This window comes from Bombus flavifrons, chromosome 6, assembly GCF_040668555.2.
Source record: "Bombus flavifrons isolate JBK064 chromosome 6, iyBomFlav1_principal, whole genome shotgun sequence".
Lineage (NCBI taxonomy): Eukaryota > Metazoa > Arthropoda > Insecta > Hymenoptera > Apidae > Bombus > Bombus flavifrons.
The window spans coordinates 11,143,577-11,158,958 of record NC_138447.1 but is presented as its reverse complement, the minus strand read 5'-3'; the positions used below and the strand labels follow the sequence as shown (position 1 = coordinate 11,158,958).

Below are 15,382 nucleotides of genomic sequence, written 5' to 3'. Positions count from 1 at the left end.
CAACGTCCTTCAGTGTCTGACCGTTAAGGCCCAAGCCTCATTCGACAGACCCTCAATAAACCTAAGGCCCCACCATAAATCGAATCTTATTAGCTCGCAGGAACCTTTAATCCTGCAAATATTTCCGGTTTACAACTGGTATTTAAAACAGTCCTTAGGTTTATTGTACGTTCTTGTAAATTACGGAGAAAGCGGATGGGTGTCGGGTGGGATCGGTTTTTCCCACGCTCAAGGTCACCCCCGAGCCACGTCGGTAGGAGGCTTCCTCCTCCAATCTTCGCTTATTAATTGTTGAGAATTGTGGATCTTTGGAGCCGAGATAATGTTATAGGAACACTAAATTTACACTAACGATTCATATTAAAATAGTAATATATTTATTTCATGGACGATTCCTTATATATTCATCGATACATACTTGCACGCGTCTCAGCACTTCCATACCCGACTTTTAACCGACTGACTAGTTTACAGTCATCTGTTTTTTCGGGACGCCGCGCACACACACACCTCCACACACCGACACTCGCATACAAGCATCTCTACTACGCATTTGACCCAGTGCAGCATAGAAAATTATACATATCTCAACATTAATATTGGCTATAACCAATGGGCATCGCGGATCGTTACCCTCACTGTCCTAACGAAAAGTGTGAACAATGAATCCACGTCCTTGGTTCAAAAGACACACCCACTCCGAGCTTTCCTCCTTTAATCACATAAGAACGAACTTCACTTATTCTTCATCGTTAGAATAGTCAACATGTCATTACTGGGTTACTCTCCTTAAATCAATCACTTACTTAACTTATACATACTCAACAGTGTACCTCATAAGTGTTGGAAATATAAAGTTTATAGGCCTGTTAATCGCAGCGTTATACCAACTCAACCACCCCTATTGTCTCAACGGAAATCAGAGGATCGATCAATTCGCGGCGTCGATTATTATAATCGTAACGGGAATTTACGACTCCCGTTGACGTGTTTCCTCGCGATTGCGGATTTTTGGGATTTTTATATCCCACCCCTTCACCATCCGACATCGAATCCCTTTCGTAAAAGTCTTGATCGATTTTTACATAATCGTGTGCGTTATGACGCTAAATGTATAAAATCAATTTCCCAAAACGTCACTGCTGTGAAATTACAACGACGTAACATAGTTCGTTTGCACAAAGTCTAAGGGCTTGCTAGAGGGGAAGGGAGAAGGGGGAAAGAAATGGAGCAAGCAATAACGAACAATGTCCGATTACCTTAATATTAGCCCGTGGGTTCCTTTCAATTTCAAGTTCGTGCTAGTAACTTACGGAAAATTTTCTCGTTTCGCTCATTACCTGACGGTATGCGCATGGCACGGCTGCGAATACACCGTAGGTTGAGCGTAACAGGCGAGTAGGTAGTCAGTGAGGATGGGCCGGCGCTACTATCGCGTATACGTGGATGTAATGCATGCTAAACATGTCAGGTAATTAACGTGAGCATTACACGTATGCTGCCACCCCTTCTGCCACCCCTCTATCCCCCTTCAGCTTCGTACACTAATTACAGTCAGCTATAATGCCAACCAACCAATCGAACAGAGTTTGAAGTTCGTGACCGTGCCGTGATCGTGAAAATGGACGTACTCGCGAACAATCATGGTTCTTGGATGCCGTGCCGCGCCGGTCCCAAGGGTGTTTTCAGGATTTTCGGATTAGCGACGTCGTCGTCAGGCTCGGCTACCATCCCGAGTCGTTTCGTCGATCGATATCAGGAATTTTGATTTATTCGTTGCTCATTTTTCGTTCGACCAATCGCTTTGCTAACTGGCGCGGTTAACGAGACGCGATATCGAAAGGGGAGAGAAAGAAGTATTGGATTTGTTAGGAGAGTACGGGACCATGGAATTTTTCCGATGTTCTTGAAATGTGGGCTCGTTTAATGCCTCGGCTGGATTTAATGTTAATAGTTCGTTAAAAGGAATCTGGGATGGCAACGTTGTCCCGTAGGAACCCGCATTGGTCCGCGAGAACTACGCTCGAAAGACACGGGGTAGAGAAGGAGAAGCAGAGAAAGGGAGGGGCACGTACATCGTGTATGAGGGTACAAAGAAATTCTAATCGAGATACAACCGTTGATCCTGCGACAAATTACACATACGGGTCCTATTACGCGAGAGAACAACTGTGTCGATCGAAAATCTTGTCGACGCCTGCGTTCATTCTCTCCTAGTTGCATTCAAAGAACAATTTAGTCGAGTAGATGTTTTTTCAAGTGAAATTTATTGGTCTACGAGTTCGTAGATCCGAGAGTTCCCTTTCGATTCCGTACAATTCATGATTTGGAAAATAAATGTTTATCTGACTGGCCGTGATAGAAGGGTAAAGAGAAGTGGAAAAAGAGTAGCATAGACGCACCTTTTACAGTCCTTTAACGATGATACATTGCTTCCGAGACTTTCCAATGGTCGCAATCCTGGCCACATTACTGTCACTTAGAGGATGAAACCACGAATCTGTCTCCAAGGATTCTCGCTCTCCTGCACTCGAAAGTCGTGAAAAGTAAATTAGTGTATGTTAGGAAATCCTACTCGGAGAATATAATACAAAAGTGTTTATTATACATATACCCGGATTATATCGAAATTCTGTACATAAAATTGATACGATCGCTCTAAGCAGTTTGAGATTCATTAACTTCAAATAACAGACTATATCCGAATTCGATATAAACATTTTAATACGTAATATCGCGTAAATATTAATAACCTGCGATTTTATTATTTGTTTGTGTGTTACGCGAAATTATTCGGTATATTAAAACGAATTAACGCCGCTTGGAACGTAGACGTAATGCAAATGCAACAAATAGCCGTGTCGGAATGATTATTCGTGATTATTCGCAAACGGGACGAGCACGAAACCGAAGAACATGTAACAACAACGAAGAAGATTCGAGAAGTTGGAACAGTCGTTGAGAGGCTGAGTATCGAAAGAGGGATCGCTTGAAGGGGAATTGAAAAGAGAGAAAGATAGAGAGGGAAGAGAAAGACCTTTCGCATGGTCCTTGTCGTGATCCTACTTGGGGCGAGTACGGTCGTCGCGACGCGATGCGTCCACAGGACCGACGAACGGTTAGTTAAGGAACACGGGAAAGCACTTCTGAATCACTCTCGACGACGCGCGTCCCTTCGCTCGCGCTACTTCGAATACCACGATACTATACACTTTTCCACGAGATATCACTTCGTGCATATATCAATTTTCCACTCACGTCACTGGCCTTCGCGTGAACGTACGGCAAAAGTGGAATATGCGAGCCGAGATACGCAATATACGATACGCAACGATGATTTCGTAGCTATAGACTGTCAGGCGCCACCTTAGGTACGTTTTCATTTAGCATCGATTAATCACCGTTCAGATTTGCTTAATCGAGTTTCGGGTATCCGTAAGGAAATTTATGAAATTACGGGGAGATTTTGCGTGTGAAAATTCTTGAAAATTCTTTCTAAGACGATTTCATTTTGCGTTCTTCGGTCGCGAACGAACTCGAAGAAGACGATTTCACGAATGAATTTCTGGTACACGTTACAAGCTCGATCGAAAAAGAAAATAGTAACTTTGCTTTTAAGAAAGCGTTAAGGCAACCGCGATAAGCGTGTCGTTGGTAACTCGAGAAATAAATCGTCAGGAACAATTCTCGCCGGGAACGTTGTACTCTCCATCAAGCGCGGTTACTTTTTCCCATTTTCTCACTTCCGTCGAGATCTCTTCTCCTTTTACCTTTTCTTTTTTTTTTCCCCCTCCTTTCTTCTACATTCTTCTTGGAGATCCTGCGAGTTAGCACCGAACACTCGCGCAGATTCGAACTCGGAAGCGATGCATCATAATCAGGCGGTCAACTTACTTAGCCCGGAGTGCTGCGTGCTTTAAGTTAATTAGCTAATTACTAATTTTAATCGGATGACGTATGCGCATCTCGAGGGATACAAGCAAACCCTCTTAACAGGGGGAAACTGAACTCCCATCATCCTTCTCTTTCTCTCTCCCTTATCCTCCGTCGATCTTCCTTCTCGTTGCTCCTCCCGCTCGCCTCATCTTCAACATTCTGCCATTCCCCCTGCGATCCTCTCTCTTTGATACGTAGAAGCCGAGAATGCTACCTAGCTCTAACGTAAACTCAACTTAATTGGGTCTAAGTAACTTCGCTAAAACTATCTGCTTATTTTTCATTCATTTTCGACTACCTCTTTTACCTTCTTACCAACCATCGTAGGTTTATTTCGTTAGATTCGCGACGAGGCTACAATCGCGATCTTAAAATTATGAATGATTCCTTAATATCCGTGGGTGTATCGGTGAGGGATCGCTATCGTTGAAAGAGTCTCGAGCTATCTGCCTCACGAACGAGGTTAGCCCTCGTTAATGATGCAAAACGACGTAGAAGATCCGTGACGGCAGCGTGAAATAAATATTTGAAACGATTTGAAATGTCGCAGGGAACACGTTAAACCGGTACCTACCGTGCACTTGCTAGTTCGAACTCGATTTAAATCTGCTCGTTATTCGATCGACGTGTCGCCTTACTTTCCTCGGACTTCTTTTTTAAAATCTCACGCAAATACAGCAGCTCCTTGTCTCGTCCGGTCTCGCCTGCAAATGGAATTCTACCTGCTTAATGACGCGTCTCATTTGCCACATCGATGACGACATTTGTAATTAACCACCCACATATTTATACCTAATATTCGATCAGTTATACTTACGTTCATAGATGGAATTACCATAGTGGATATCAAGATATTGTAGATCGTGTTAACGAAACAGAAGATCGATTTGGCCGGGACAAAATCGATTGTGATTTATCGGTTCGTTTATGAGGGCGAGGGCTTATTTGCGTCCGTGATACAAGAACTTATGGTCTCCGAGCAAGGTCCCCGTCACTGACCCGATTTTCTAACTTGACAATTAAGCTGTCTGGGTCATCGGCAAATTCTCCCACTCGGAGTTTAATATTTAAAAATAGATGACGTTTCCGGGCCACGTGTGCCAGTCACCGGTGCGAGGGAACGAACGTTCGTTTACTCGATATCCGATATTTCGTAACACAGTCTGACTTTGCAAGTTTCTAAAAGAGATGCGGCATCCTCTTCTTTCGTCCGACAGATATAAGATCTTTCAACTTCATACGTATGCAACGATCAATTTTGAACCGTCGCGTTGGTTTGCTTCGGTGCGCAGGTTATTCGTTAATTGGCGTGATCTACGTTCGCGATGCTCTTATTAAAGCCATCAGCTTCGACGGTGGATCAGAGAACAAGCGACGAAACGATATGCGCTTATTGTTCGATAAAACGAACCAACGTGTATCTTCGTAGCTAGCTTAATTAGAATGTGTATCTAAACGAATTGAAACAAGACTCGAACGACATGGAGCGACCATAAACGCGTTCAATAATATATCATCGTGCTCGAGGGAAGAAAGGAGCAGAGACGGGAGTCGACGTCTCGATGTATGAGCACATGCAGCCTGGCAAAAAAAGAGACGCGAAAGAACGTGGAGAAAAGGAAAAAAGAAATACATGTATATGTATATACCAGCAGAGAGAAAGAGAGAAAACGAGCAGAGCAAAGTGGGATATATCAACGAGCTCGCATGCGGCTGAAGTGCACGCGCTTAATTAGCTCGCCGTATCCCTTCCCGCATAAAATTACTAAACGCGTTATAAACCAGATATCATTATATTTCGACGTAATAAGATCAAACTTTAATTAGATTCTCCGTAAGAGTGTTCGTACACTTGCGCCTGGTCCGCCTGCTTTACTCGTGCGCGCGCATACACACGTACACATCTACGTCGATCATACGCATCAGGCAGCCTCTTACCCGTGTAAAGACATCGCGTGTAATACCGAACGCAAGATTGGTCATCAGAGAGTCGGTCAGAAACAATTATTAATAACACGTGGTACCGGGGAACGTGCGACGGGATGCAAGCAGCGCTCGATGGATTGCTTACTCTCCGCAGAAGAGAATGCTGCTCGGTTGGGCACGTTAATGAGGTGGGAGTTAATTAACCGAACTGAAGTGAGATGGTAGTAGAGACGAAGGAAGAGGCAAAGGGAGTGGAGGACTGGCGGGAACGTCGGGAATGACGGGATGAGGCCGGTTCTCTCTTCTCTCGTGGAACGGAAGGGATTATAGAAAGGGATGCTGGATGAAGGGGAATCAAGGGGTGGAAACGAGAGAGGAATAGGTGTACCGAGCAGGGCATGCGGGCTCGTAATTAGGGATCTATAATTGCGTGGAGTCAGCTAGTGCGGTTGAGTCGAGTGGCAGGCACCCAGCGTCACGTCGTTCACACGTACGCGCGCATTTGCGTACCTATGCGGCTGCCTTGACGGACGACGACGCGTGGCGGTGTGTTCTGTGCGTGTTCGCCTTCTCTGTCCCCCTCTCTCTCTCTCTCTCTCCCTCTCTTTCTCTCTTTCTCTCTGTTTCCGCAGGCTGAACTGACTCTCGACGCAGGAGCATCGGTCGCAACCGGAAATGGAGTTGGACACGATGGCCGCAAGTAATACGGCCCGTTACTGTGATCATCCTTGAGATTAAAGACTCCGCGATTACATTGTGCGAGCGCTCGAAATCACACGTGGAACGCGTCTATTTCTTCTTTTCAACAGCTGGCAGCTGTTTCTTGATATAACTGCAGAGACATTTTCGACTTTTCTTTTCATATAGCAATCAGATCAAATAATTTTCTTCTTTTTACTTGGTATGTGCTACCTATATCCTAATGACGATTTGACGGAGAGTTTACTTCGAGTTTATTACGAGCGTCGCTCATAATTGGCTATCATCACACACACTCGTGGCTATAAATTAACAAATCCTGTTTACGTATCCTCGCAGCTAACATCGAAGAAACGCGTCTGATCGCGTAAGTACCAGTATCGCCGCTAATTGGAGCTACGAAAAGCACCGGTTTACAACGGTTAAATGGCAAACACACACGCGATCGATTTTCCATAGTCGCGATGATTCGTTTCGCGTAGGCAGCTAGCTTCTATCGGCTCGCTAATGAGGCAGATTATTCCCGGTAGACTGGACTGACAAGAAAAAAGGAGAATGTGCATAGGAAGTGGGTTTGTCGTTCGCATACTGATAGCACGACGTCGCATTCAGCCGAGGAGATAAGTGCATCTGACGGAGATACGCCGATCCCGGAGCTAACGTTTCCCAACTTGCGCATCTCGACGAAGTAAATAACCTCGACTGTGTGCCTTGAAATTCGTGAAGTTAATTTAAATAACGCCGCACACTTGATCGTACTGTGGCGTCGCGGTGACTGTTCCACGAAACGATAAAACAAAGACGTCCTGTAAATTCGATAAATCTAGGCAAACGACGCGTATGAACGTGTCAGCTCTAAAGGAACAACGACGAGCGAACGTAACGCACGGTCGCGACGACTGGAATTTTCACGAGTGTGACGAAAGGTCGTCAACGAAGAGGGGAATTATCAAGAAATACGGATTTCAGGCTAATAGGAGAGCTGTGTATCAAAGTTGAATCAAGCGATAGCATAGTCGACCGAAAATTTCATCAGTAACGGTGACGAGTACGACGAGGACGAGGACGAAGGACCTAGCCTTGGTTCGGCCGAAGGCGCCGGAAAAGAGCTTTCCCTGGCGTGGCGCTTTCTTCGGCTTGGCAATCCTTCACAGTTAACGCCCCTAATCGTATTCATTAAAGTGCTCTCAATGCTTTTACACGGCTCTCAAGCTCTGCCACCATCTTCTCGCTTCCACTCTTTAAACACCCACGCTCCCGGCCTTCGTTCCTCTTTTCCATCGTTCGCCTCTTCCTCTAACTCTCTCCTCGTCTACCTTTCCGACGGTGCTTTCAACGCCCGAGATCTTGAGTAGATTCTCTCCCCCTAGTCTTAGCCTCCTCTCCGCCCCCCTTCGCCTTCTTCGTCCTTCTCTCCCTTCTATCCCTCCTCTCCTTTTTCGTCCGTCTTCTTGCTCCCTCCCCCCCCCCTCGGTTTCTCGTTGCGAGAGCTTTTAAGTTGGCAACAATGCGCGGATTTATAAACCAGACTGAGGGCATTGTTATCGGCGAGTGATTGGAAGGCGGCGTTTCGACACTAGCCGAATACCAACCATTGGTTACCGTCCATTGTTGACCCCTTTATCTTGGAAATTCGTGCTCCACCACCTTGCTTTTCCCCGTACGCCCGCCAGGGACTCGCTAAATCACTTGGTTTTATTGATGGACCGCGCCGCTGGAAAGGCGCGGCCAGCGTTGGTATCACGACTTTTGATAAACGGCCCATTGTGGGCCGTCTTTTCTTCGTGGTTTCTTCCTGTCGCGAGGCCGTTTCCCGTTTCCTTCCATCTCCTAATGCGGCCGATTCTCGTTTACTCTCGTTCGTTCGTTCTTCGACACAGAACGATACCCGCTTCTGCGCTTTTCCCGATTCCCAAATTTTTCGCCGGACGATTAATGATATCTCCTCGGTCACAGCCACCCCTATTTCGATCTTTATCGATTCCACGCTGCTGCTACTGCTGCTGCAGCTAGGAGTCGAAATCCGAGAACCAGTAGAAAGTAGCTTCCGGGAAACGCTAATGGTTCGCGTTCGAATTTCGATCGCGTGCACGATGAAACGATGGGAGGCGAACGGAGCGCGCTGGGTTTGCCGTGCTGCACCTTTTTGTGCTTGGAAATTAATGCCGAAGCGTGCGGACGCGCGCTGGATCCCTTCGAATTATACGCATCGGTGACAGTGCTCGCACAATAGGATACGATAGGATGAATCGAGTTTCTACCCTCGCTTTGCGAGTTGACTTTCCCATGATGCGGTCGTAATCAGATCATCTCTACCCTACCGTTCTCCCGCGTGTCGCCGCTGACTGTTCCATCGGCGTCCGCGTACCCGTTTTTGTTTATTGCTCAAATGGTCCCATTGTTCGCCGTTGCACGCCACCGTTTTTGTCTTTCGCTTAAAAATTAATTAAATCGCCAGCCAACGCCGCGCTATCAAAACCCATTTATCTCTTTCGAATCGTAATGAAAACATGAAAACGAATCTCCAAAATAGAACGTTCGACTACCTTTGCGCGCGGTAAAGGATGCTGGATCTCCAATTAGACGAATACGGTGCTTCACGTCGCTAATTCATCGAGTTTCACGATGAATGAACACGGCCGACCGGCCGTTACAAATACGAAACGCGATTGCCCCAAGAGACATTCTTCGTTGTAACGTACCTAACGTCGACATAAAAGAAGACAATACGTATATACGAAATGGCGAGCGTGGCGAAAATCATTAAACGATTACGCGTCATGGGAACTGCAGAACTGCGCGATGGTAGACAAATTCGTACGTACGAAGGATCGCGGGTTGAGAAGGGAGCTTAAAGCGCGTTAAAATAATATACGAGGTGGCCGATATCACGAGGGGTACGGAAGAATATCGATTCTTGTCGAAGAGTCGCACGTGTACCGGCGCTTCGACACGTGCCGGCTAACTCCGCTGCAGGGAACCACGAGATGCGAGAAGGTATCGTTCACCGAGCTGAGTGTGTGGCATGCGTGTGCGTGCAGAATCGCGTGCACCCCGATTGATCCCGAATGATGGTGGCGGTCATCCCGCGTTCCGTAGCCACCCTTCGCGCGGAGCAGTTAAGAGCTATCTTCCGTTCATCTAATCTGTAATTATGCCGGTCGAGTAGCGGCTATTTGTACGGATAGGCCGGCATTAGTAGGAGCAGCACGTATGAGCTTCCCTTAGCCTAGCCGATGTTATTTTTGTTGCGTTAACCCTGGCCACCGGGGGTGCACGCATTACGATGCAAATCGGCATCCAATGACTCTTACCGTTCGATCTTTCTCCCATTAATTGGCCGACGAAAGATCCCTTAGGGTTGAGCTTCGAGAATTTCACACTTGGAGGTGGGAATCGTTAGTTCAAAATACGGCTTCGTTGAACGACCAGCAGTCGAAATTTCATTTTCATCGATTATCGAGGGAAGTTCATCTCTAGGGAATCTCGATTCTATATTTTCTCCATTGAATATTTCTGATTAGTTTATATTTACGTAAGCAGTTAGTTGAAAAAATCGACGAGAGTAAGATCAGCTATATAAAAAAGCAAGAAGAAGTTTAATATGACTAGATATTTTTGAGCTTAATCTCTGAACTCCCTACTTTTTATATCCTACTGTTTTGAGCTACCATAGATATCTTTGAGCTTAATCGCTTCTAATCTCTTGCTGCAATCCTGAGAACATCTCCGTCATCGGTATTTGTCTTGATCTGCAATCTTTTCTCGTCCAATCGAGCCTCAAACAAGTCGGAAGAAACTCGCTCTCCTTGCCTCTCTTTCTCTCTCTCTCTCTCTCTCTCTCTCTCTCTCTCTCTCCGTCAAGCGGAGTAGCGTAAATAAGCGAGCGAGTTTTTCTTTGCACAATATGTTGCGGGACCATTACTTAAGCGTGGTGGCGCGAGAGGAGTGGGTGGCAGCTTCTGCGCGGGGAGACTGGCTCTTACCTAAATAACCACTCAGTCACTCGCAGACTTAGCTGGGAAACGGCGGAGAGGTTGAGAGAGAGAGAGAGGGAGAGAGAGAGAGAGAGAGAGAGAGAGAGTGAGGGTGGTTCGGACCGAAGAGTTGCCGCGGGGGAGAGGTCGTGGGGGTTAAGGCCAACGGGGGGATGGCCCGATACTATTACGTGATGTAAGAGCAACCGAGCATCCAGAAACCACCCCGCCAGATTAACGAGGCCATTCTCCGATTGATTTCTCGAGAAACGCTTCGACCGTTAACTTCAATATCGTGCTTCGCTAGGTAAAGTAACTTTTCGTACGATTTCGATTCCTGCCATCCTTTCTACGTGTCGACCATGACGCCGGTAAAGGGCTTATGTCGCGTTATTTTACACTTTGAAAGGCAGGGGGTTATATACGTTCCGATCGCTACCCCTTGGCTATATCGTTTTCAGAAGCAATTAACAAAGCTGTTCCCGAATAAAAACTGGCTATTGATACGTAAATTAGTACGTAAACAAATTCGTTTTTAAAACACGTCGTTGAGGGGTTGATTACGCGACGTAATTTTCTTTTGTCTCCGTCACAGGTAAATGCCGCGGCCAGACACCGTGAAAAAACTCGATTCGCTTTGATCTTGAACTAGCTGCTCGCGTGATGGCATAATATCGCTTCAAAGCAAACGATCTAATTTCAGCACACGTGTACGCAATTTCGTGAAACGTCGGAACGGTCGGCTTTGAATTTTCTGTTTCATCGAAACTGTCTAAAAATCATTAACAGCCTCGATACCGTCTCGACGTTGACGTTACGCGAGACGCGCCACACAGAGATCAGACAATTTCGCAATCCTCGGTTCCGTCATTGTTTCGCTACTATCGTTCGCTAGGCTTATTTCTATGATTATTTCTTATTTCTAGGCGTATTCCTATCATTGTTCTAGGTTAAAAGCCTCGATATTCGATTCAACAGGAATTCTTCACTTCGGGTTTCTCCGAACTTTAACTAGAGACAGAAAATTTGACTTCCGATACTTTTCCTTTCTATCTTCGTTTCCTTTCTAGAATTAACGATCGCTTAGAAATTTCGTAGTGGGCACGATAGCTATACAGAATGCAAGTAAGTGTAGAGCTCGCGATAACTGGTATCACTGGAAAAGTATTAAGCCCTGTAAACACTAGCAAAAAGCGTTAAGCGGGGTTAGAAAGACAAGCTATCAAATGCAGCGTACATCCAAGTTACGTTGAAGACTTGTTCACGAGCAGCGTGACTCGCCGCTTTGATGTCGTACGAGGAAGTCGCAAGTTTTCGTGCAAACAGAGACCGGCGGGAAGTTTCTCCGCAACCTTTCATTACGACGCTTTGTCGCAAGTGTGTACGCGCTTTTATAAATTGCAGAGTTTAAGAAATTAGCATGCCGATCGCGTAGGGTAGCTCGGAGATACGCCAGTCGTTTCAAAGTGACACTCGCAGAGAGATGAGGTTCAGACGGCGATGCAAGAGGGACTGGATGCTAGGAGGTAAAGTGAGGTAATGGCGTGTCGGAGTTAACCGGCTGATAACCATCGGTTATAATTAACTCAACCTAATTGGCGAACAAGCTAACCCTGCCAACCGCGCTAAGTCATAACCGAGCGTTTCGCTTTATGGGTATCGAACAGAGGTCGTGGTGTACAGGATTTCTCGCTGTTTGTCGTTCCTCCTCGAAGGAAGATCTCGAATGACTTCGAATCCTTGATAGGAAATTTTCTTTTTATTATTATTATTATTATTATTGTTATTATTTCAAACGCGACACCTACAATTGAAATAGAATGGAACGGAGAAAAAGTACTTATGCGGATGGAGCAGGTTCGATCGAGGTGTACAGAATATTCATTTTGCTTTGATAGACTTAATCTATTTGGTGCACAAGCCAACTCTGCCAACCACGCAAAGTTATAACTGTACGTTTCACTTTGTAGATATCGTGCAGCGATCATAGTACGTACTAGAATTTTTCGTATTACTTATCGTTTGCCTTCTGTAGATGCAGGAGTCTTGGGATCCTTGAGAGACAATTCTCTTTCAATAAGTGTTCTTCGTACAATTATTCTCGATAAAATAGCCATAACTAAAACAGGATAGTGCATTATAAGGGCTGCAAGTGGAACAGGTTGAATTGGAATCTATAGAATTTCCATTCCACTTTAATTAACTGAACACGTATGACGAATAATTCTATTAAATCGCTAACCGGTAATAGTCAGGATTCCTCGCGTTATTTGTAATAATCATCTTCTAGAGTCGTCGTCCTCTAACGCAACTGCAGAGGTCTCAGGAGCCTCGATAAAAGATCCTCCGTCCATTCTTCGTTATTGCGAATAAGATCGAGATACAACATACATCGGAAACGCGACAAAGTAAACTCATCTTAAGCGCGTTTAACCGACGACTATAGAACGTCTATTTCAGCTGGATGTAATTTTCCTCAAGCAACCTACGAGCCAGAGTTTCTCACAGGAACTGTAAACAAGGCGTTGCGTTACCAGGAAGCGGCTTAAAAACGACACCCGGTACGATCGCTGTCATGGCAGCCGTTGCCGCTTTCTCGTTGCATTCTGCCGAAGGTTAATCCCTATTGTCGGTTGACATAAGCCTCTAATGGATGGAAGCGATCCGCGGGACGAATGGCGCGCAGGCTCTGCGACATGGACGCATTACCAGTTCGATTCGTTCTGTTTGTTCAACGTAACGCTTGCGAGGCGCGAACAAGGATAAAACGTTTATCTTTTTTGTTATTTCATTCGCGAACAACGGGATGCCCGGGTTCCTGTTACGGATCTCTGGACGATGGCGTAGGATTTCGGATTACACGGAGTTTACATTCGGACGTGGTATCGTTTAAGGTCAATTTTAGTTAAGGCACGCGGCCACGTCGAAGACGTATAATCGAAATCCGTCTTCCGGCGAACGAGGCGAGCCAGACAGCTGGGGAGGTTAAACAGGGTGTCCGTTTCGGGTGCTTTAACGAGGCGAAACGAGGCACGGAGAAACGCGGTAAAAGGGCCAATCCCAATCACTTTTCCCGACCAATTCTGTAATTTTCGCTAAGCAGAACGAATGCCTTCTCTCTTTTCTTTCCTCTGTCGGTGGTAGCCGAGCCGGTACGGTAGATTGCAGGGAGGGCTTCGAAGGAGGCCGAGAGCCGGGACACGGGGTGGTTTGCGGCGGAAGGGGAGGGGGAGGGGGTGGAAAGGCCAGGCTGGGCCGCGCGCAATCATCGCCCAGTCTTTTAATTTCCTATACTGGCGGGAGAGAGCACGTGTAAGTGTGTACGCGTTGGCGTGCACGCGCGCATCAACGTCCGTGACCGCGACCGTGTGCGTGCGTTCGTGTGAAACGGATGTAGGGAAGATAGGGCAGGAGAGAATGGGAGGGAAAGTTTCGAGTGAAGGAAAAGGAGGAACGGAGAGGTGTGGAAGAAGTAAAGGGAGAGAAGGAAGGAGAACGTGAGTGAAAGGAGAGGGAGGGTAGGAGAAGGAGGAAGAGAGCGGTGGCTCGTGCGCGAGGGTCGGCACGGGGTGGTAATTGGCTGTCATGGCTTCCCAGTTCTACCAACCGCCCAACAACCCCGAGAGATTGGTATCGCTTATAATTAACTTCTCCGTGCCACGAAGCCACCGTTTCCATCGCGGCGTCCACGAAAAAGAGAGCCAGTTACAAAGGAGAGGGGGGGGAGGGAGCTAGGGTTAAAAAGCAGCTGTGCGTGGGTGTCGGAGAGGGTGGGACGAGCGGGTGGAAGTTTCGGTTGAAATCAAAAAGCTAGCCAGTCTTCGTAATCGTGCGACGAAAAAAGAAATCGAGGTACGAGGAAGGACAATTGGTGTGGGGTATGTCGATGGGAGGGAGGGTTGGCTCGTGGTCGGCCTTCCTTATTTCTTATTCGTAATATTAAGTTCTCTTCGCGGTACGCTGGCGTCTAACGGGGAAGATCGAAATTCCGTATGCCCGGGAGCGTCGAACGGTGGTCTCGTTATTTCGTAATTTTCCTTAGGTACCGTAATTGGAGCCTTTTGTACGCGCGTCGCTACTCTAACGAAGAAGATCATTAGCTTTGAGAAAATCTGGTAGTCCCGCAAGTTTCTCGGCGAACACCTTTGAAACGAACTCACCAACACCTTTAGGGGTGGCTGAACGAGTTAGAAAGAACTGCGGAAGCCGTGCGTCAGGGTTCGAGGAGGATTTTACGGGACATAGGATAGCGGTTTGCCTCTCGGATGGCAGAAGAAGAAGCGACAGCGACCAGAAGAAAAGCTCTTTCACCGTGGGAAACGTGAAAAGCTACCATTCAATGCGACTTTGTCATATTTTTAGCAACTGTCATATTTTTAGGAACAAAAAGAGACGGACACTGGAGGCGGGAAGGGAAACTGAAAGAGGATTATGAAGGAAGGGAAAAAACAAAGAGGCAAGACGATAAAATAGATTAAAGCGGAGTGGATGATAAAGAAAGCAACAAAGGAGTAGAATTTAGAAAGCGTGTTAAAGAAACGGAAGAGAGAGAGAGAGAGAGAGAGGGATAGGAAGAGAGAAAGAGATAGGAAGAGAGGCAGAACAACGCGGACGTTGCTAGAGAGCTGGATAAGAAGAGAGGTTGATGAAGAAGAATGACGTGGCGAAGAGAAGTAAACCAAGGGAATCGTATGAGCGACATGGAGAGCGAGAAAAGAGGAAACTGGAGGGATAGAAATGCTCCGAAGTCTAAGTAAGTAACATCCATTTCTATCCTCTACCATCTAGTCACTCCTTTTACTTTGGTTTACCTTATACTTTACGCGCTACTTCTGCAACTTTTT

At 46.3% G+C, this 15,382-nt stretch overlaps 1 protein-coding gene across 1 annotated transcript in view; it reads left to right on the top strand.

Annotated features, from left to right (window-relative positions):
* The first annotated feature begins 15,272 nt into the window (after positions 1-15,272).
* The window catches only part of LOC138181012 (LIM domain only protein 3), a 68,349-nt gene continuing 68,239 nt past the window's right edge, over positions 15,273-15,382 (top strand). Inside the window, exon 1 of the mRNA XM_069115462.1 lies at positions 15,273-15,291. The gene's annotated coding sequence lies outside the window, so the exon portion shown is untranslated. The remainder of the gene's footprint in view (positions 15,292-15,382) is intronic.